The following is a 24,497-nucleotide window of genomic DNA, read 5'->3' on the forward strand; positions in this document are numbered from 1 at the left end:
TATATATATATATATATATATATAAACTTTAAAGTGTTTTAAATTAAACTCTAACTAGGGAACTTCACACTTTATTTTACCCACAATCTCATCTTTAGGTAGGAAAGAGATTTCAATTCATGTGTAATTTAGTTTAACCATACAAATTTTAAATACACAATAGAGTATTACTCAGCCATAAATACGAATGACTACGATTTTTGCCACTAAATTGATGGATCTGGATACTATTGTGCTAAGCAAAATAAGCCAATCCCCCCCCCAAAAAACAAAGGGTAATGTTCTGTCTGATATGTGAATGCTAACACACAACAAGGTCAGGGGAGAATAGAATAGTTCAGTAGATTAGACAAAGGGGAATGTTAGAGAAGGGAGAGAGAGAGAGGAATTGAAAGGACAGTAGAATGAATCTGATTTAAATTTCCTATGTACATACCTGAGTACATCCCAGTGAATCTCCACATCATGTATAACCATAAGACTGGGATCTTAATTAGAATAAGATGTACTCCATATTTGTATAAATATGTCATGTATAACTATGCAGTCATGTATAACTAAAAAGAACAAATAAAAATTAATAATAATTTAAAAATCTATATTTATCAAGGGTTGTGCATGTTAATTACAAATAAATTACTAGTCCCACTTCCCACTATTTTTATTATTATTTTTTTAGTTGTAGGTGGACACAATACCTTTATTTTGTTGACTTATATGTATTGCTGAGGATCCATCCCAGGGCCTCACATATGGTAGGTGAGCACTCTACTGCAGAGCCACAATACCAGCCTTAGTCCCACTATGTTAACTCCTGCAAATTATTGCTGTGGGTGACACAGCACTTTGCATTTACTAAAGCCAAAATCTAAAGGTATCCCACCAGGCACTGCCAAATTTTTATTTGTTTTTAAGGCCAACAAATGTTTTTACTTATTTCCTTAATTTTCTGTATATTTATCAGCATGCTAGACTTGTGTATGATGTCTCTCTTTCCTCGCTTAAGTCTCCTCTTTGTTGAGAATCACTTAAGAAGGAGGCCAAAAATGAAAGACTAGAGAATAAAATACCAAGGTTTAGACTTGGATTGAAAACCACGGGTGAATGGTGGCTGAAATGGATAACACCTTCTCCGGGGACTGAACTTTCCCATGTAAGTGGCAGCCAAGGCATCTAGGGCCACCATAACACAGCAAAGCCAACACTGTGAGCATACTGCTGACCAACTAAGGAAAAACATACCGTGATCATTGTTTTAATTAGGAAAAAAGAAAGTGGCTCTGTAAAGCTTGTTTTATGGTTTTGATATGAGTTGTCCCCAAAAAGCTCATGTGTGAGACAATATAAGAATTTTTAGAGGAGGAATTATTAGATTATGAGAGCTGTAACCTAACCAGTAGATTAATCTTCCAATATGTATTGATGGGAGGTGACTGTAGGCAGCTAGTATGTGGCTGCTGGAGGGGCCACTGGGAATCTGATCTGGGGGGTTCATATTTTATCCCTCATGAGCAGAGATCTCTCTGTTTTCCGTTTCCATGTCCTGAGCTGCTTCCCTCACCACACCCTTCCACCTTGATGTGCTGCCTCACCTCTGGGCAGAGCTTTGAAGTCCGCTGTCTACAGACTGAGACCTCTGAAACCATGAACCAAAACATATTTTTTTCTCCTCTACATTGTTCTTGTCAGGTCTGTTGGTCACAACAATGAAAACGTTGACTAAAATAACTTGTTACTTTTTTAATCATTTTTTCCACAAATTCACTAAAAAGAAAACAACATCTAACAGATGTTCATAGAGAGACCAGAATATCCCAACCAAGTATTTTCCTCCAGAAGAATATCAGAAATATCCTATACTATATGCAGATGTAAGAAACAAAGAGCAGTCATCACTATTGATTTCATATATGCATTAAATACATTTTCTTTAAAATTAAAGAAATCTCTTTATGAAGAGATTTTCTAAAATTCTCTTTTGGGTATTACATTAGGGTTCACTATAGTTTTGTTATATTTTATTTTCCTTAAGGAAACTTTAACAACTTTGAATCAATAGACACTTTGCTAAACTTCTTTTACTTTTTGTGTTTGTATGCATCATAAACATAGTTTATTTTTGGTGTGAGTACAAAACCAATGTAGTTTTACCTTCTTTTATGTATATTTGGGTACCTGCTATGATCAGCCTGCTGTTTTATAGTATATTTCTTTACTGAACTTATAGACACAATCCCACACTCCCTTGGATCAAAAAAAACCTAACAATAGTGTTCACTGATATATGTTATCAAAAAGTATATGTGTCAACTCTAGGTTTAGTGAACTAAGAACAATCATGTCATAATCATTCTCCTGTTTTCCCTGTCAACTGCTGGAAATAACAGGTGGAAATCAGAATTCAACCCCAGAGAAACATCAAAATTACTGAGTAATTATCTTTGCATGTGGTACTTTTACTCCTTTGATACAAGTCAAATATTTATTAAGCATTCACCAATAAGTGTTTTATATGAATATCCCAACAGCTAAGTGATTTTTTTCTGTTTTCTATACTGTTATTTCATACAAGAAGGGCAAACAGGACAAGAGCACAATAAACGGACCCAGTGGAGTCCTGTCTATGAGGGACAGTGGAGGATGCAGGCAGTGTAGAAGGTGCACATAGTCTTCAGGATTTGCCTACAGGACACTGCTAAAATAAACATCACACTTGAGGAGATGGTCTCCTACATTGGTGTTATACAGCTATGCAATTAGTTAAGTACTGGTCACAACCCTCATGGGATCAGACTTTCAACTCACATGACCAACTCTCTGAAATCTGAATTTATTAAACTCTGGGAATTGCATGAGCCCATTTCATATACTCTGTATGTACATTTATCTGTCTTTCTTAATGCATATGCATATGTATGTGGGTGCACACACATGTAAGTCTATATTTCTATATATACCCCCTGTTAGTAGTGTTTCTCTGGAAATCCCTAGACATTCAATAATGAGGTCATCACATCTGAACTGGTATGGTAGTGTCAGGATGGTGTTAGAGAAAAGGGGGCTAGAAAGGAATGTCCAAGCCTAAGATGGACCCTGTTTATTACCATTTTTGTGAAAGTTTGCAGTAACTTACAATGTTCCCTCCTCTCTCTCTCTCTCTCTCTCTCTCTCCAAAGAAAACTGAGTAAAACTCTGAATAAATTGGCACTTACATTTGAATTTTAATGTAAAAACATTTAGAAATGATACTGAAATAATATTCTAACATAACAGTTCCTTTCTTGAACATGATATCTCTAGGCTGATGGAATCTCATAAGATTGCAACTAAAGAAACTAAAATTAAACAAAATATTAACATATCCCCCAAATTCCAAACCAGTCAAAAAGTAGACAACGTTCACTGAAATTTAACCACTCAAAAGCTGGATAAAATAACACAAAAACCCTTTAAATAAATGCTCAGAAAAAAGAGTAAAGCTATTTTTGGAAGACCAGGGCCAAGGACAGAAAATAGAAGAAGGCATACGTTAATTAGTATTCATCTCTTAATTGAAATCTGAAGGAAGTTATTTCCTCTAAGTTTATTAGTTGGGACTGTAATGAATGGAGAATTTGTGTTATTAAATGCAACAAGGATTTAAATATGAAGCAACCATCATGATTTTGTACTGCCTTTAGATTCATTGCACAAAAAAAAAAAAAAAAAACAACAACAAAAAAAACAAAAACAAAAAAAACATGATTTGGGTTCTACACTGAAGAGTGAAGCTTGCAACAGAATGCAATGCCTAGCTTTACACAGAATGTCTCAACATTGTTTCTCAGGAAGATGTACCAGTCAAAGACAGAAGATAAATTTATTTTATTCAAATTTATTATACTGACCTACTTTTAAAATATTTACATATGTTATGTGGACCTAAATTATTCTTTTGTTTCAAGTTCTCCAATAGTTCACAGCAGGCCAATCACCCCACCCACGGACAAGAAAAAAAAAATGAAGTGTAATATAAGCACTGACAGACTATTCTTTAAAAAAAGAAAATCAAGGATATAAGTAGCAATTAATTACAATTATAAGTATTAAGGGAAGAGTCATAGGTAATTATAATTTGTTTTAAATTGAAGGTTTCAGTACATGTAATCAATCATATACTAAAATATTTTGGATTATTATTATCATACACCTAATCAAATGATTTAGCTTATCTATATACTATTATTACTGTAACCTTCCAGATGAGAAAACTGGTATAGGGGACACACTGAAGGCTATATGAAATACTAAGAGCATAATTGGTGTTTGATAATATGATTGAAAGAATTTTAACACTAGAAATTCATATGTGAAGACTAATAAATGAACAAATGCATATATTTCATTTTTTTCTAAAGGATATTTTAAATCACATTGTATTAAAATTGTTTTCAATAAACATATCAGACTTCATAAAGTAGTTATTTGATAAAGTAGAGAATAAATTATTATTTTTTAAATTAATACTATTATTTAGTAAAATATCAATAAAAGAAATAATTAATAAGTATTCTTGAGAACCTTAGAGAATATTTCCATGTCTGTACATATTTGTATAAAATAAGTGTGTATTTGCATATGTGTGTGTATTTAAAACTTGACAAATTTAGAAGATAATTATGAATAAATAAGAAGCATAACCTTCTATGCTAAAAAGCATTCTTTTTTTTTTCAGTATTGGGATTGATCTCAGTGGAACTTTACCACTGAGCTACATGCCAACTCCATTTTTGTTTCATTTGGAGATACTATCTCCCTAAATTGCTGAGACTGGCCTCTTTGTAACCCTCCTGTCTCAACCTCCTGAGTAGCTGGGATTACAGGTGTGTGATACCGCATGTGGCTAAAAACATTGTTCTTAAAGATGAAATTCTGACTCTACTTTTGTTGTTGTTTTAAATTTTAGGACTAACGTGATTGAACCAAGAAAAACTTGGTAATAACAACTAGAATAAAATGCTCTTCCAGTTTATCTAACCAGTAAATATTTCAGTCATGAGAAATTATATCCCATCTGGTTCAAATGTATGTCAAGGTCATTGTACTTTCATGTGTAACTAATTAAAACAAATTAAAAAATTAAAAAAAAAGAATTAAACTAATTAAAAATGGTTTCAGTATTGAACAAAAATCAATCGTGGAGAAAACGTCCTAAGATTTATAAGACCCAGAATTATCCTGAGATCATTCTAGTGAAAGATGGTATTTTATCTTCTGGGTATTTATGTAAGAGCTACATCCAAACCCTGCTCCACAACGATGCTCATGATCAAAGTTGTCTGTACTAGATAAAAGAAACTTAGAAATGTTATGCAATTGAGCAATACTATTATGCATGAATTTTCTTCCTAACAAATATGACATGAATTAAGATTGTTTTAATAAAGTGAATTGTAAAGACCAATACTAGACATGATAAGGTATTTAATTTTCAACATAATTAATGTTTTCTAAAATGCTGCTTATCTAAAAAATATTCAAAGAAGTCATCCACTCACCCAATTAAACATGAATCTAATAAATTAAAATTATTTTTGGATCCCTTGAGCCTCATTACTTACACATCTAAAGGTAGGTTAACATTTGCTTGGGCCATGGAGGCATTATCATTCAGTAATCAAAGCTAGTGTTCTTTACCATTTATTTCATCCTGAATTAATTTGACATGGAAATAAAAGGAAAAAAAATCAAAGTAAGTCATGAAATTCATATTTGAATTTCTTAGTTTCCTTGAGGAGAAAAATTATTTACAGTTGTCTTTAATTGAACTACTTAAATCATATAAATTTGTTGAAAAATACTATTTAAAAATGAAACCAGAAAATATAATTCAAAGAAGAGATAAACTACAGGAAGAGTTCTCTGGAAAAAAGTGAGAATATGGAAAAGAAGAGTTGATGGAATGTAGTCCCAAAGGGTAATAATAGAAAAACTAAGATTGAGAATAGTGTCAGAGACAAGGAGCCAGCATCAGCTATTGAACATCTAATGCCTTGGTTGTCAAAATGGTTCAGAGGCCATGTTTTACCCTGTTTATAAAAGTATCAGTTATGTTCATATATTATCATTAAATTCTACCTGCCCCAAAAGTCCTACCTATCCCTTCTTTCAAAAAAGGTAAAGAATAAAAGAAAGAGAAAATAAATATTTTAGTACTATAAAATAATTATTAACAGTTCAATCTACAAGATACTTCAAATAACTAGGGATTAACTTTAATACACAACACTTTGGGAAATTTTATAATATCAAATTGCTGCCAATCATTTCAATGTTTTTCCCCCTAGTAATAAATGATTTATTGCGAAACCATTTAGAAACCCAATCACTTTTATCTCTGGTCTAGTATTTCATTAAAATACCAATATTTAAATTGCCAAAAACTAGGTCATCACCATCTAAGAGATCACCTGCATGTAAAATGATTGATTTATTTAAAGTGCTCTTAAAATCTATACAGAATAAATTATGTTAAAAACTCATCTTGAAACAGAAGGGAGACAAATAGAGTAGAGGAAGAGAATGTAGGGACCAGGAGAGCAAGGAGGGGAGAGAAGGGGGAGGAATTAGGGAACTAAATGAACCAAATTATGTTATGTACATGTACAGGTATACCAATATTATATACAACTATAATGCAACAATAAAAATTCATAGAAAAAATTCTTCAAAAATTAGAAATTATTTTGGGAAATCGCTCCAAAGACCAAAGTTCATTATTCTTAAAATGAAGAGAAATTTACAAGTGTTATCATCTGATGTGAAAATAATATTTGAAGGTAGAAAATACATAGAATTTTTAAAAACAGTAACAATCTTTATGCATTACTGATTCATTCAACCATTTTTTTATTAATTTTTAAAAATTTGTTGTTTTGGGATATACCTTATAGTAGACTGTATTTTGACATATTATACATACATGGAATATAACTTATTCTAATTAAGATCTCATTCTTGTTGTTGTACATTATGAGGCATTTCACTGGTTGTGTTTTCATATATTAACATAGGAAAGATATATCTCATTCATACTACTGTCTTTCCTAATTCCATTTCCCCTCCCTTCCCTTCATTCCTCTTTGTCTCATCTAATGATTTTTCCCCTCACAGACACACTTATTGTATGTTAGCATCTGCATATCAGAGAGAATATTTGACCTTTTTTGAGGGGGAGGGACTGGCTTATTTCAGTGTGATAGTGTCCAGTTCCATTCACTTACCAGCAAATGCCCCAATTTCTTTATTCTTTATGGCTAAGTAATATCTTATTTGAGGCAAATTTTAATGTCTAGGACATTTGTTGGAAAATTATCTACAATTAATTTAGCTGAAATATTCAAGTAAGTTTAGAAATAAAATATAAACATAGTATACAAGAGGAAAATGAACAATGAACAAATAAATATACAAAGAAACAACAAAATGAAAAATTTTTTAACATGACAAAAATATATCATAAATTTCTAAGAAGACATATCAAAAAATAAAAAGAAGTCATATATTAATATCCAAACCGTAAAAGCAGGCAAGACCACAGATAGGTTTAATTACAAAAAAATTATGTTATGTACATGTACAGGTATACCAATATTATATACAACTGTAATGCAACAATAAAAATTCATAAAGAAAAAATCCTTCAAAACATGAACACATAATGGTCAACTCTGTGAAAATAGAAAGATAAAATTTTCTACTACCAGTAAACAACCCATAGCTAAAACTGAAACAACAAATAATGAAAATCTGAGTAGGTTTCTACTCACAAATTTCAATAAAAAAATTAAGTGATTAAATATAAAATCAAGCTCATTTGTTTAAACTGATATTTTCCAACAAAAAATTTTTAAAACCAATCTCATTTTATATAGAGCAATACAGAAGATTTAAAAACAATTACAATTTTTTCCCTCAATTCCTGTGGTTTATAGATAATTATATTTTATAACTTTTTAAAAACCATAAAAATATAATTTATTTTTTCCCCCAGTACTGGAGATTGAACCCAGGGATCTTAACGGCATAGCAACATCCCAGCCCTTTTTTAAATTTTTGAGAAAAGGTCTCACTAATTTGCTTAGGGCCTCACAAAAATATTATCCTTGACACTCCATCCAGATAGGATTCTTCAGAAAAAAAGAAAAAGGAAAACATATACTAATTTCATGTTAGTACACAGATGTTATAATCAAAGTACAATATTAGTAGAATCAGTACAGAAAATAGAAAAAAAAACCCACTAAGTTGAAAACTATTGGAAATATCCTTACAGCTTACTTTGTTAAAGAAATGGTTAAATATTGCCATTAAAAATACCATGCAAGAGTCATCTGAACAAATTACTTCCACAGAAATATTATAAATAAATCATGAAATGTTGAATTATTGAATCTGGGCATATAACGTTGCATAGTGATTTTACCAAATATATAACTGGACACAAAATATGCCTGTAGGTTTATATGTATATATACAGTTCAGTAAAAGAAAGCAAAACACTTTGTAAGATAAAGGTGCACACAAAAAATAACCCAGTCTATAACTTTGCCTGGAAAGAAAGATAAAAAAAGATAAAAAGATTATTTGTTGTCATCTCTACCATATTGATCATACTTTATATTTAAAGCTCCAATGACCATGTTATCATTCAAACTTACTGAATGTATAAAGTAGTTTATTACATTGAGTTCTCATAATTTGAAATTTTAATCATTAATTCAAGATAAATAATTATAAAAATAATATAACCACAATTTTCATAGGAGCAAACTTTTAAATATTACTCTATGAATAAATGTTCTTGTAGTAAAGGGGTTTAAACAGATCAAAAAAATTGTATAGTTCAGTTTTTAATAGTGACTTAAAAAATACATAAATTTCAAAGAGCTTTCTGAGTTAGTATTATCTCATGGCATAGTGGTAACTATTTATCACAGCACTATTGTGCTTCTCCACTTAAAGAAAAAAAAAAAAAGATTGGAAAGAAAGTGAAAAGAAACCACCTTGGAACCAGGATATATTTGAAACCTTCAATGTGAACTTTCTTGTTCTTTCTGGGTTTTTATATAGGTGTTAATTAATCTTCAATTATAGGTGAACTGTGCCCCCCAATTAAATGTTAAAACCTTAACTCCCAGTATATCTATATTTAGGACTATGGTATTTAAGGAGGAAATTAAGGTTAAAAAAGATCATGGGGTGAGACCCTAAACCAGTAAGATTCATTTTCTTATAACAAGAGGAAAATATCCTATAGATTTTTCTCTTTCCAGGCACATACAGAGAAAGATTGTGTCTATTTAAGGACACAGCAAGAAATCAGTTTGTCTGCAAGCCAGAAGCAGAGATTGCACCAGAAACCTATTCTGCTAATACCTTATTCCGTCTCAGCTTTTTAGTCTCTTTAGACTTAAGGAAATAAATGTTTCTTGTTTAGGTCACCAAGTTTGTGATATTTTGTCATGGTGGCCTGTGCATACTAATATAATACTTTTGTCTAAAATTCCCCTTTATTAGACTTTCTATATGTTAGATAAATAAGTTCAAGAAAGTATAGAATTTAAAATCTTTGGCTCTCCTTGTACAGCTTAATCTTTGAATGGCTCAGAACTACATTTTCAATTTTTAAATTTTTTTATAACTTTATTTACTTATTTTTAATATGGTGCTGAGGATCGAAACCAGTGTCTCACAAGTGCTAGGCAAATGCTCTACCACTGAGCTACAACCCCAGCCCCCACATTTTCATTTCAAAGAAACTTAATAATTTACATTACCTTGGTAATTCTTGTTCTGTACTGAAGTTTAAATTTTATATATATATATATATATATATATATATATATATATATATATAAAAGTTGCCTCCTCTGTGGCCAGAGGNTATAAAAATATATATATATATATATATATATATATATATATATATATATATATATAGTCACAAAATAAAATTTTTAAGATGATAAAAGTCAGGATAGATTCTAATATCAAGGGTAAAGTTATTTATTTTATTTTTTTCATTATTCTCTTTTTTTTACTGCAGAAAATATAACATTTACTTTGTTTGTTATATTGGTTTGAATTATTTAGTAAGGAGAACTGTATCAACTATCTCTCTATGTATTCAAGGAGCATTTCTGATATTCATATATTGAATATAATTTTTCACTTTCACACTCCCTACCTCATTAAATCTTTACCTTGCCTATTCTCTCAAAAACTAAAGCTAGGTTTAATCAATGTATAACAATATCACATGAATATCTAAGAAAATAAGTGAAAGTTATTTTAGCAGATACAGTGTGAAATCCAGCATCTAGCAAATATTTTATACCTTTTTTAAATGGTCATGTATAGTGATTTCCATAAATGGAAGACAACAGAGAAATTTTAGGAGAGATAATGTATAAAATAAGAAAATAAGGTCAATTTGGTAACAAATAGCAAGACCCCCATCTTGCAGAAATTCCATCCCAAATTTATCCCCAGGATTCCAGAGTCATACTATTCATTCCTTTATCCAAATTCCTCTAAATATACTTTCTTTAATTCTCAAAGTCCAAATTTTACCAAATGTCATTTGTCTACAACTTTCCAATTTCAGTAAAAAAGCAGCATTATCATTCTAGTTGATCAGGACAAAACACTTGGAGGCACATTAGCTTCAATCTGTTTTGTAACTTCTCACATGCAAATTAATTTGCAAATTCAGCTTTCACATATATGTTCAATAAATAGCAAAAAATGAAAGAAATGCTTTCGAAATTTAAAATTGGAACACAGATCATTTTTCACTGGTATTTACCTGGCCCAAATCTTAGCCATCTTTCAACAGCATTGTTGAATATCAACCATCTTGTATCTTCCCTTATTGCTCACCATGTTCGCCAACAATTTACCTAAACATACTGCCAGAACAATTCTAGTGAAATTTATGTCAACTTCTACTCTATGCAACTCAGAAAAATACAGTATGCTCCACTTATATACTGGTTAGTTGTGAAATTGACATAGAAAAAAATATATTTGAATTTCTTGGTCAGTTTGGTATGACAAAGTGCCAGAGACTGGTGACTTATCAACTACATAAATTTATTCCTTGAATAAATACTTCTTGAAGCTGAAAATCTGAGATTCAGGGAACCATTATTATCAGGTTCTTGTCTAGGTTGTGTTTCCAGTTTTGGATTGCCAACTCTCATTTTATCTTTACATGGTGGAATGAGAGCTAATTAGCTCCCAAACTTTTAAAATAAAAGTTTGGCTTTTATGAAATAATTGTATGTTAAAACTATGTGTAGCAAAGGAATGCTACGAAGCTTTCAAAATGGGGAAAAATATTTATGAGCTGATGTGGAATGACTTCCAGGATAAATTATTAATATACTTCAACCTATTGTGAGGAAAGTAAATATATAGCTATATATGTGTGTTCTCGTCTTCAAAAAATAATTAAATTGCTTACCAATGTAAACAATAATGGTAGGATTAGAACAGAGAATGTAATCAAGACTTTGATTTTGAGCTACACTAATTATTCCCAAATTAATAAAATATGATTAAGTCCAAAGCATATTAAAATAATGGGAAAATTAAAATTGAATTCAAATGACAATAATAACATGAAATTCATAACATACATACCACATGCATAAACACAGAATTATTTCAAGTAACTTTGTGCTTTTTCAGTGGATTATAGTGTAATGACATCAAAAAGAAAAGAAATCTTGAACTTACTTGGTCTCTCATTAGCACTATTGGTGCCTTGATTTCAATACTGTTGTATGTACACTGCAGAGGAAATGAGAAAATATTTGAATACAGTTGGTAACTCAGCTATTATGCATGGAAAAAAAGCAGCTATAAACACAAATAGGGCAAAGTAAGAAAGGATAGTCAGTTGTGGCAGTGAGAGGTTGAAATTCACATGTGTATGAGCTGATAGACAAAAAGCTAGATAGCACAGGCAGATAACGAGGCTTTGAAGAAATGACTCTCCAAACACAATGAGCGTGACTAGGCTGGGTCACTTTTTTGTAAAACTGTTGACAAGGTTTCGTTGATAAATATGTAATTTTAGATCTGGAGAATGAAAAACGCAAATTAAGCCTCCAAAATATTTTTTTCCTATAAATCAAGGTTGTAGTACAACTCTAATAGGAACTTATTTTAAAACATGATAGGTGACTCAGTTGTTGAATTTTGCCAGTGGGAACCTCATCAAGCTGGCTTCCCTTTTTTCCGCCCTTAAATTTCTGCCTTGGAATCTTCCCATCACTTGTTCATTCTTCTGTCTGGAGATCAAAGCCCTCTGGCTTTCTTCTGGATGTCATCCAAAAACACGTTCTAAGTGAGGCTAATACACATCACCCTATTCAAAATTTTACTGCATCCCAGCACTTGCAAGTCTCTTCAACAAGTTCTATTTTGTCCATACCCACTTGCAGTATTTGGGAAATTAACTAGTTACCTCAATCGTCCTCTCCCTCCCCTTCCACTAAGATAAATATTATTTAGGACAGGTATATTTTGATTATTTGATTCACTAGTCACTAGGTCTGGCAAAGTACACTTTTGCTTAATATTTGGTTTTGAATAAGTTCATTGACTCAAATCTCTATTTTTCTCAACTATATTAAAGCCACTTATTTATATATGGTCATTTGCTTTATAAAAAATTTTTAAAAATATGTTTTAGAGAACAATTCCCAGCCTGATATTTATAGAGCTATTTTTAATACTTAGCCTTCTTTCATCAGTTATTTATCTAATAGGCAATCATGTCTTGTCAATCCCTCCCTCAAAATGTCTTTAAAGGTGTCATTTCATTTACATGTCAAATCCCTCCACCTTAGTTCTCATCATCTTACACCTGGATTACGGAAATAGCCTTCCTTCTGGCAACATTACACAAATCATTTTCTGCATCATTCCTTCCTAAATGAGTGTCTAATTTCTCTAAATCACAGCTTTCAAAATTTGACTTCCAAACAGAAATTATCAGTGAGCATCTAGCCACTGATGAAATATCTTCAGTTTATCATTCAAAGCAATAAATTTGTTTTTACTTATATCTTAATTCTCATCCTGAACCAAATACGTAACTTCTACTTGGGTTGATGCTAGGTGTTTTGCTTTACTATTTTATTAATTTTGTTATTAGAAACACCTCTGTTGCAGACTGTAAAAGAGATGATACTCTACTTTCTACCAAAGACCTCAATTACCATTAAGGTCTACAACTACTTTTACAGAGTAAGAAAAATCTGAAAATTCCTATGTTGTTCATAGTGTGTATGTTACATAAACACACATAAAACATACACACTAGGTTGGCCAGAAACTGAGGCCTCAAAAAAATTACTAAATTCGTACTACTGGAGGATATAATCTAAACTTGTTATGAATTAGGAAGAACACATCAAAGAAAGACAAAAATAATGCAAAAATGTCATATCGGTTCAGTCACTTTCATGGGCATCTGCCTCTGTTATGCCTTGACATCCCTTGAAGCCACTTATCAATGGCACCCATATCATCCATCTGGGGAGGAAAGCAGTATTTGTTCAGAAGCATTCATTCTTGGTAAAAAGTTCTCCCTGTGAATAATCAATTGTGCCCTTCCAGGTTGCATGGTCTTGATGGAGGAGACTGTCTGTGGCAGCATGAAGCTGACTGTGACCCAGGCAGAGCTGGATATTACATGTTCTTTTCAACATTAAATTTAATCTCTATTGGAAGCATCTTAAAAGTAGTAGCATTAATCTCCAAAGATTTAATGCAGTAAAGTTAATGGAATAAGTTAATATATTTGCTGTTGGAGCTTATGACAAATACATGATTGATTTCCATTTTCCTCTTTATGATTCACTTTGTATTTCCCTCACATTTAGGCAGCATTGGGACTGAACAGATTGCTTGAAATAGCAGAAAATTTTAATCCCAGGGAAATCTGAGGACATAGTTGCTCTTGCTTTCTTTCTGTCTCCCTTCTTATACTCTCAGGGTTTATTTTTCTGTTGTCCTCTTCTAGTCTTTTTATTTTTTAATCTACATTTTAAAAAATGTTTTTTAGATGTTGATGAACCTTTATTTTATTCATTAATTTATATGTGGTGTTGAGAATCGAACCCAGTGTTTCACACATGGTAGGCAAATGCTCTGCTACTGAGCCACAAACCCAATCATTATTCTGTATTTTTATTGGTGCATTAGAGTTATACATAATGGTGGCATCTATTGTTACATATTTATACATACACACAATTTAACAATAGATTTTAACTAACATCATTATTTTGAGAATGTTGTTGATTCTACATTCCCAGTGTTTTATGAGCATGAAAGCCTCCAAAAAATCACAATTAATTCCCTGTTTTTCAGATTCTCCTTATTAAGTAAAAGTAGTTCTATATCCTTATGGGAATCTTCTAGTAGAATATGACTTTTCTATTCTATCTCTCAACTCTGCCCTCAAAGTTCAGTCACATCAAGAACCCAGATGATTCAGTGGTAGCTATAGATCCATCAGCAGAAATCCGACACTGTGGCTTGGCTATAGTCATCCAACCTAGCAGGACCTAAAATCTTGCAGATTCTCCATAAATAGACATATTTCTATTTGATCACTGGCAGTATTAGAAATTCTTGGCTCCTGTAACTGTTTTCAATAATTTCTGAAGTGACAGGAAATGTATACTGCCTGTGGTTTTAGTATCCTTGGAAGAGAGACAAAACTCCTGCAGAGATTTGCTGTAAGCTATGTCCTTAGATAGATAGATGAGCTGTTTAAATGCTATTTGAGCATATAATTTGGCTGGAGATTTCTGATGTTATTCTATGTAGTCAAACAATTGTGAATTACATGGTCATGTATCCACTGAAGCATTTTTTTATATTAAAGAATCAAAAATAATCCTTATATTTTAAGATCAACTGCAGACATTTAACTCATTTCTTCACTTTCAGGCTTTTAGGGAAATGTAGTAAAGTCAATATGATCTCCTTATGAGTATGATAAAGATCAGCCTTTCTGGAAAGTATAATTTTATTTATCATGAAAGAGATAATGAAGAGTTCTTAGTTACTAAATGTTGTTAGCAACTTATAGCTTGTCTGCCCAGTTTACCTTTTATTTTTCTTTTCGTTTTTTCTTTCTTCACTGGGATTCAACTGAGGGGCTCTCTACCACTGAACTACATACCCTATCCTTTATTTTTATTTTTTATTTTAAGACTGGGTCACTCTAAGTTTCTGAGGCTGGCCTTAAATTTCCAATCCTCCTATCCTCAGCCTCCAGAGTTGCTAGGATTACAATTGTGTGCCACCATAACAGAAAGATTGTCTTTTATTTAAAAAATAATGCAATGTTTTTAATTTATGTAATTCATTAACTACATATATTAAATTCATGAATGTATGGCTCTACTACTTACTCACTGCCTCTTGTATATTATAAAGTTCTTTACTTTTTAAATCTGAAACAACCATACCTAAATATGGGGTAAAAAAGACAATTTTTAAGGGCTGCATCTGTATCACAGGCTTGTTCAATAAGAGTGAGTCATTTTTACCTGGTGTTTGTGTAACTTCAAAAATTCATAAAAGTTGGTGCTGAGTAATAGCTATGATTCATTTCATTCTCATATAATGATTCAAACTTTATTTTTTGTTACAACCTGTATGTATGAGGTCACACAGAAAGAATTTAGCATATAATTGAGAGGAAAAAGATGCTTAAAGCATAGTTGTAGAAAGAGAAATTACTTTAAGAAGAACTAGTCAAAAATGGAGAATTTCCTATAAATGTCTATTAGTTAATTTAGATCATTGGTTAACCTGACTGGGCCCTGAAATGACTATAAGTCTGTCAACATTATTCTGGGTGTCTATAGGGGTATCTTTGGATGAGATTAACATTGCTGTGTAGACTAAGGCAAGTTAGATTGTTCCGCCGAATGTGGATAGCCCTCACCCAATCATTTGAAAGGCTGAACAGAACAAAAGTTTGATTCTTTCACAAGAGGGAATTTCTCTGCCTGATTGCCTTCAGTCATTTATTTCAAAAAGCTCAAAGAAAGCATTTTAAATATTTTAACCATAAAGAAATTACAAATGTCAGAGAAATTAAATATTTTCCTTGACTTAAACATTATAGAATATACATGTTATTTTTGTTACAAATCAAATCATATGAGGAAACCCATAAATATATACAATTTTTATGTTTTTATGTATTAGATAATAGAGACATTTAAATTAGAATTCCCATCCATACCTCTATTTCCATTTCATAGTTCAGATCTCAGTCACATTGAATATATAAATGTAAGAGGGATATAATTTTTTAGGTTAGAAAATTCTGACCTTAAATAAAACCTTTAAAGAATAAAAAGAAGGGCTGGGGATGTGGCGCAAGCGGTAGCGCGCTCGCCTGGCATGCATGCGGCCCCGGGTTCGATCCTCAGCACCACATACAAACAAAGATGTTGTGTCCGCCAAATACTAAAAAAATAAATATTAAAAAAAATTCTCTCTAAAAAAAAAGATCTAAAAAGAAAACAAAGAAATTTTAAGGCAACTTCCAATCTCTACCATAAGAATAAATTAGAAAATATGCTAGTACCAGAGCTCAACATCAGCAAAGAGAATTTAATATTATACAATAAATATACCTACAGGGTTTTCTTCTTCATTCCATTCTTAAAGAGTGCTTACCACCTATTTTTTGATAATCAGAATATTTCATTAAAGATAGAGACTTTGTTTATTGAATTAAATAGTGAATTGTTTTATGGGACAATGTCTTAGTGTAGACAGGCAACTGTTCATAAAAAAAATGCCATAATATGGTTTACTTATAATTGTTAAACTAAAAAAACACTGAGCAATAACTAATTCAAAGAATATTAATATTTTCTTGGGAATAACAGATTACTGCATTGGGAATAGGTGTTCCAAAGTAAATTATGTTGGAATGCAAAGAGGATGAGGCAAGTGGAAGCATTTAAAGCACAAAGAGAGAAATTCCTATAAGTTTCTCATATAAAAATTTTTTGTTTTACTGACCTAGAGCAGAATTTTTCATCAGCTCATTGTAGAGATGCCATTGCTGGGAAAGTGTTCTGTCAAGAGCATCTTATCTGAGTTTTTGCAGAACTTAAAGAATGTTAAATTAAACTGTGCTACAGAACTCTGCGCATGCATGAAAAGAGTTCAAAGTATCTGATATATGTACAACATGAGTTTCTTGAGGTGCTTCCACAAGACCTTAAGAAAGTTCTCATTTCTTACAGGCAAGCTTGTATTTTCTGTCTTCATAAATTACTGGCTCTAACTGTGTCTGCAGTTCACAAGGGCAATTTTCATACAAATAATGGAGATTTATTTCTCATAATTTTGGGATTTGGAAGTCCAAACCAAGTCACCAGGAGATGCGTTTGAGGGCCTACTTCCTAATTCAGATAAAACAATCTCCACTCTATAATCCTATAGAAAGGAAGGAACAAGAAAGATTACTGTGATTTTATAATTTGCTTTTTTTTTGTGTACTGGGAATTAATCCCAGAGGTGTTTTACCACTGACCTATATTCCTGGCCCTTTGTAATTTTTATTTTGAGACAAGGTATAAATTGTTTAGAGCTTCATTAAACGGCTGAGGTAAGCCTCAAACTTACAATTTTCCTGCTTTAACCTCCCATGTTGCTGGGATTATACCTGGCTTGTGGCTTCTTTTTACAAGACACTAATCCCATGTATGTGGGCTCTGCTCTCATGAGCTAATTATCTCCTAAAGGCCTCATCTCCTAGCACCATAACCTTCAGGGGTAGAATTTTATCAAATAAATTTAGATCAAGCATAATCATTCCAGTTTAGAAACAAGAAAAAATTGTGATGGTGGATTTTGAAGACTGTTACAAAGCTAATGTTACCTGTGTGCACACAGTAAGATATTGCCTTGGCCATCAAAATTAAGCAAGTGAAGTCCAATACACAGAAAGCATCACTTCATTATTTTAGGATGGGACTTGGGTCCTAAAAGTATGACTTCAAAGAAGAAAGGACTATGAGAGTCATGGGAAAAAAGAAAAAGTTGCCCAGAAGAGACAATCAGAAGGAAAGACAGTACTTTCAAATTGTGTCTATGCAAAGGAATTCCATGTGTGTTGTGATTATATACCACTAAACAATCATTTTCTTGTCAGTTATCAACTTCACTTAAGCACTCCTGACTTTGCTGTCATAAGTGAGCTCTCACATATGTACCCTGAATCATTGAAAGTTTGGAGGAATATAGAAAATCGGAAAATTTAGAATTTCTGCTTTAGAAGACTTAGTCTGGTGACAGAGTATATAATTCATGTACTTTGAGTAGACATTGGAGTCAGGAAAATTGGTAAGGAATCAAATCCAAAAATTCAGAAAGAAAATAATGAGCTCTAAATTAAAGCACAGTGTTGCAAAAGAAACACTGGAAGTAAAAATCTTGTCAAGTTGTGTCACCAGGATTTTCAAGTAATTGGCTTTAGAAATTTGGAGAAAATATATCTAAAATGTCCAGAACAGTTCCCTGATAGAAGACAGGCTTGCTTATCAAGATGAAGAATACCTTAAAGAAAAGATACCTATAAAAGAAAGAGGCATAATCAATTTGAGTAATATTTATTTTTTTTTAAGTAATGGCTAAAGATACAATATAGGTATTCCATAATTACTGTAAAATAAGTATAGGTGGGGAGCTCAGGTTATCAACACAGATGGTTTAAATGCCTCTTCTGGAAGATTATTTTTATAAGATGACAAAGAAGTATATTTGGCAAAGAAGAAAAAGTACAAAAGAGCAAAGACAGAAATTTAGAGAAATCTGCACTAGAAAAACAGAGAAAAAGAAGCAGAAAAGAGTTTGAGAAGTGGGAAAGTATTCACGGGAACAGTTCAGTTGAATATGAATGATCTATGAATTCAGACCTTTTCTCGAATGAAAATGAACACAGATATAAATCAAGCAATAATCATAATTGACCCTATCTTGTCTTTTGATTGCATGTCTCAGGAAAGACTAAATGTTTAAGAAATAGGGAAAAATCATAGGTCCATAAGGTCAAACCATTAGAGGTCAGACTCTGGAAGACACATGCTGTTTAAGAACTAGAACAAATGGCAAGTACCAAGGAGGTGGTTTCTACCGCATATTGTCTCTGTAGTGATGTTCCTCCTAGCCCCTCTACCTTTAGTTCTTAAATTTTAAAACATCAGAAATGTCACTGGTTGCTCAGAGAAGGAGCTAGAACAACTGGCTCCCCATGTTTCTGAAGAAAGCACTGATTCCTTTGTTCCTACGCACACAAGCAGTTCCACAAAGGAGGTGATGGAAGCAACGTGGGGGAGGGATGGGTATTTGGGGAACTGGTGATGCTCATGGCATGCTTAATTGCTTCTGTGTCACAAACTAAATGAACATGTAGGTTCTGAGAACATCGCAATTTTATTGGCTTTATTATTCTCAATGTACAGAATAGTAAACTAAAGTTTAGAGAATTAAATACTTTTAACCAAGGTCACATAACTTAAAAATGGAGCAAAAATGAGAACACAGCAAATGAAGCTTTATAAACAAATTTGATTGTCCTCTTTATGATTAACCAGCTACAGATAATTCAACTAATTTGTAACTGAGTTATAACTAAAAAGCTGTCAATTAATGTCAGTATTAGGAGAGTATAGTAAAATGTCTTCTCCTGGGTACTTGGAAATAACAGTAATAAAAATTAATATTTAGAATAAAATTACTAATTGACTATATAATGAATCAGGACATTAATAAGGAGCAAGAGTTTACTCCCATGGCCAGGAATGAAAGAAATTAACCTAAGAAATTAACCTAAGGAAGAAACCTAAGTCCTATATGCCTTTTGAGGGGACATCCCCACCAATAACATAAAATCTCTCAGTAGTTCCCACCTATTAACATTCCTTCACCTCCCAATAGTGCCAAAATGGAGCCAAGCCTTTAATACCTGGGCCATTGGACAACATTGCAGATCCAAATGATAGCAGGCTGGTTGAATGTGAGGCTCTTTAATTGGTTTCTTTTTATTGAGTTATTTGGAAACACATACATCTTTCTTCTCTGCTTCTAATACAGCGAAGTAGAGATTTAAAGAAGCAATTAGTAAACATGATGTGTGTTCTCAACAGTTATTGCCAGACACCTTCTTGGTGCAATGCACATATCAGAGGCTACCTGTGATTCCAGAAAGCAGAAAGATCAGCCAACCCTTTCAGATTAGGACAGATCTCCCCTAGATTCTGGTTGACCCCATAGAAAGTAGCACAACTTCAAAAAGTTACTAAAACCACTGGTCCCAGTGAACCAATTGCTGATGTGAGTAACCGTGCAGACGTATTAGGGAGTTCAATGTAGGGAAGGTGATCAAGGAGAAGCTAAGTGGGGTATGTGACACTCAGGAGTTTGAGACCAGCAATTTAGGGAGATCATGTCTCAATATAAAAAAAAATAATAATAATAAAATTGTGTGGGATATAGCTCAGTAGTAGTATACTCCTGGGTTCAAATCCTGGTATGAAAGAAAGAAAGAAAAAGAAAGAAAGAAAGAAAGAAAGAAAGAAAGAAAGAAAGAAAGAAAGAAAGAAAGAAGGAAGGAAGGAAGGAAGGAAGGAAGGAAGGAAGGAAGGAAGGAAAAAAGGGCTGGGGATGTGGCTCAAGCTATGGCGCGCTTGCCTGGCATGTGCGTGGCGCTGGGTTCAAAGATGTTGTGTCCACTGAAAAATAAAAAATAAATATTAAAAAATTCTCTCTCTCTCTCTCTCTCTCTCAAAAGAAAAGAAAAAGAAAAGAAAGAAAGAGAAAAAAAAATTAAAAAAGGAAAGAAAAAACTGAACTACTTATATCGTCAAGAAAGGTAGTAGAAGCCCTTCAAAGAAATTAGCAACACAGCCTCAGGAAGCTGAACACCAAAGAAGTCTACAAGATCAAATTTCATCTATACTCTCCTCAGCTTTCTTGGAAATTCCCTTTGCTTCCTTTTATTATTCTGGGACCTGGAGTCTGAAAGTAAATTAGGAGTCAAAATAGAACTAGGTTGGGTGCATTGTGCATGCCTTTAATCCTGGCAGCTCAGTAGGTTGAGGCAAGAGAATCCTACGTTCAAAGCCAAAGCCAGCCTCATCAATTTAGGGAAGGCCCTAAGCAACTTAGCAAGACCCTGTGTCAATCAATCAATCAAATTAAAATAATAAGGTTGGGGATGTGGCTTAGTGGTAAAACACCCCCGGGTCCAATCTCTGGTACGTCCCCCCTACATCAAAAAAAGAAAAACAAACAGAAATGGAATCTATATGATAATCCCACCATTCTCAGCTCCTCCCTTGAGTTGTACAAAATTAAGTCCAGGAACAATTAAAATTTTGACATTAGATTCAACCCTGCTTCTTTAACATCCAAGAATCATGCAGTTTGTTACTAATAAAAATGAAGAGGAAACTTTAGGGATTTGTCTCAGATTTTGAGTCATTGAAGGATGATTTGATAGAAAATGCTTAAAAGAAGAATGACCAAAAAAAAAATCAAAATTGTTTTTTTTCTATATTGCCACTTTGGCGTATTCAATAAATCAATTTTTAAATACGAAAGATCACTTGAAAAAGATAAACTAGTTTTTTTTTTAAGTTGTTGAGGCATGGAGAATGTGGATGAGAATCAATGGAAGATAATATTGGAAAATGACATTGATATTATGTCTAAGGAGATGAGAGTTAGACACTGAATCAGAGAGACAAAAGGGTTTTTTAATGAATTAGGATATAGTCACTTCTTTGAATCATTTCAAACATAATCCAAGGTATTTATTGTTATTCTTATTGTACAAAAAAGAAACCGAGTCACAGAGAAGTAAAACAAATTGCCTAATGTCATACCTAGTAAATTTCATCAGAGATGCACAGAAGACTATAAAAATTTAAAACTTAATTATTGGAAAAAACTACAAGTATGCCATGTCTTAAGAGGACAGAATAGAGGCACTGAATTCTCCTAAAACTAAGGATTTAGTTTGGCCTTTTGGCCAATTGTGTTAAATCAAGCTAACCTAATTTTTCATTTCAGTGAGTCTGTTAGAAATTAAGTCTGATCTCATTAATGTTCTCTAAGCTGAATGCTTTTGGAGAACAAAAAAGATAACTCTATTAAGCCATAAAGAAACAATTAGTAAAATGTATTAGATGTGATTATAATGTGACAAATTATTTTTATAAGGATACCAAGCTTATAGACTCAAATGAATATTGAACTTTACACTATTAACTTTGGAGGAATAGCCATATTATAATGAAGCTTTTCTTGTTGAAAATATTTTTTCTTCTAATCATTTTAAATTTAGCTCAAAGTGTTTTTTCAAGGAATATCAAAGCATTTTTCTTTATTAAATGAATATTTAGTATATATATATATATATATATATATATATATATATATATTTATACACACTATATATATATGTGTGTGTGTGTGTGTGTGTGTGTATTAGTTTGTTACTTTCAGTGCCCTTGGTATGTTTCTTAAAGTCAATTCATTTTTCTAATCATAAGGCAGTGTAAACAGTGAAGGCATATTTAAGGCATATCTGCCCTTCCTGAAAACATTTTTAAGAGGAATGTTTCATAAGTAGCTTGAACAGTATTGGCATTATCAACAGAGTCTGATAGATTACTAGGTAATTACTTTGTACAATTAGCACTCAAAATATATTTTAAAAATATCACTCATGGCCTTTGATATTTATACTCCATCAATAATTTGCTAAATGAATAATATTTAACTATGTACTAATGCATGTAGTGATATGGGATTGATTTGAAACAAAAACTTCAGTATATTATTACCATAGAATAAGCAATTCCACTTTGTGTTCACATATCAACTCTATAAACAAACAAAGTCATAACTATAGAAAATAAAGTATTATGCACTATCATGGTGTCTGTGGAATTACTTAAAATTTCACATAAGTGCCAGCAATTTGATGACATGTAAGTCTATTGTAGTTTTTTTTTTTTATAAACACTTTGTGAACATCATATTCCACTTTTCTTTATGTACATGGAAAGCTGCTAAGCCAGAAATACAGGAAACATTTAAAGGGTGACTTATTTAAGTAATAGATTATGGAAATTTTTCCTTGTACTTCTTTTCTTATTTTCCTCACATTTTCCAACACAGTTCAACAAAATATTATTATTCAAATTCTGAACAAAAATAAAATAGGTCTAATTACAAAAGGTTTTAACTACCAGGAAAAATGGAGGCTACTCTGAAGATTGCCTGCCATGAACTATCTTCTGGCCTCCTTCTGTCCTGCCATTCACATGTGCAAAATATTTCTGTACCCTTCCAATGTTTTTAGAAATTCCCTTTTCATTACAGTATCTGCCTAAATCCAAATTTGAATGCCCTATCTTAGTTTCAGGTGTGAAAGAGGCTCCCTGTTGATTTAAGTACTTCTCTCTGAGTACAATTCCACATGAATCCTACCTGTGACATTAAAGTGACAAGTTATCTGCCTTCTCATCCACTCAACAGGATGTGGTAGAATGGACATTTACAGTCATGAGATATTCTTGTACTATTTCTATCTTCTGCAGTAAATTCTTGGATGTTTCTGCATATGCAACTCTCATGGAATGAGTGAGTCTTTTGTGAAATTATTTAATTCCCTCTCTACCTTGGGCTTTTGATGAGAGACAATATCCTTAATGCTCCTCAGAAGCCCCAATGTTTGATTGAGAGAATGTATGATGTACTACTTTAAAATCTTGAGGATTTTTGTCTGTTTTCATTGTTAGACCAGGCTTTTCTTGCAGGGCTCTGGATTTTCTCTTTGCTTCAATCTCATTTCTTAATGTTACCATGATATGTCATCTGAGGAGACTGAGAATTTTTTAAAATGTCAAGTGCTAACATGTTGTTCTTAATGGTGCTCTCTTCAATTTATCCATATCCACGTATATTTTCCTACACAAAACAAGAAGATAGAAAACATCTTAAATCTTTACTTAAAGCTATTAGATCACTCAGATATTAGGTACTTTCTTATTTCAAAAAACACTGAATGCCATATAAAACACTACGTAATAAGGATTACTTTTGCTAGTATTACAAGAAGATATTTGTTGCTATCCTTTAAGCTTTCATCATCAGCTTCATGCTAAAATCCACTGTGTTAGGCGCTTTGACTTTTTCAAACACTCTCCTAAAACATCCAGCTCCGTTATTCAGTTCCAAAGCAAGCTCTATACTTTAGGTCTTTACAATTGCTATTTACTCTTACCAAAATTTTGTAACAATTATTTGTTGACAGAAAACATTTAGTATCTCACATTTCTGTGACACAGACTAGGGATCCATATGCTGCTTATGATACTGCAAAACTC

Source organism: Marmota marmota, unplaced genomic scaffold (assembly GCF_001458135.2).
Source record: "Marmota marmota marmota unplaced genomic scaffold, marMar, whole genome shotgun sequence".
Lineage (NCBI taxonomy): Eukaryota > Metazoa > Chordata > Mammalia > Rodentia > Sciuridae > Marmota > Marmota marmota.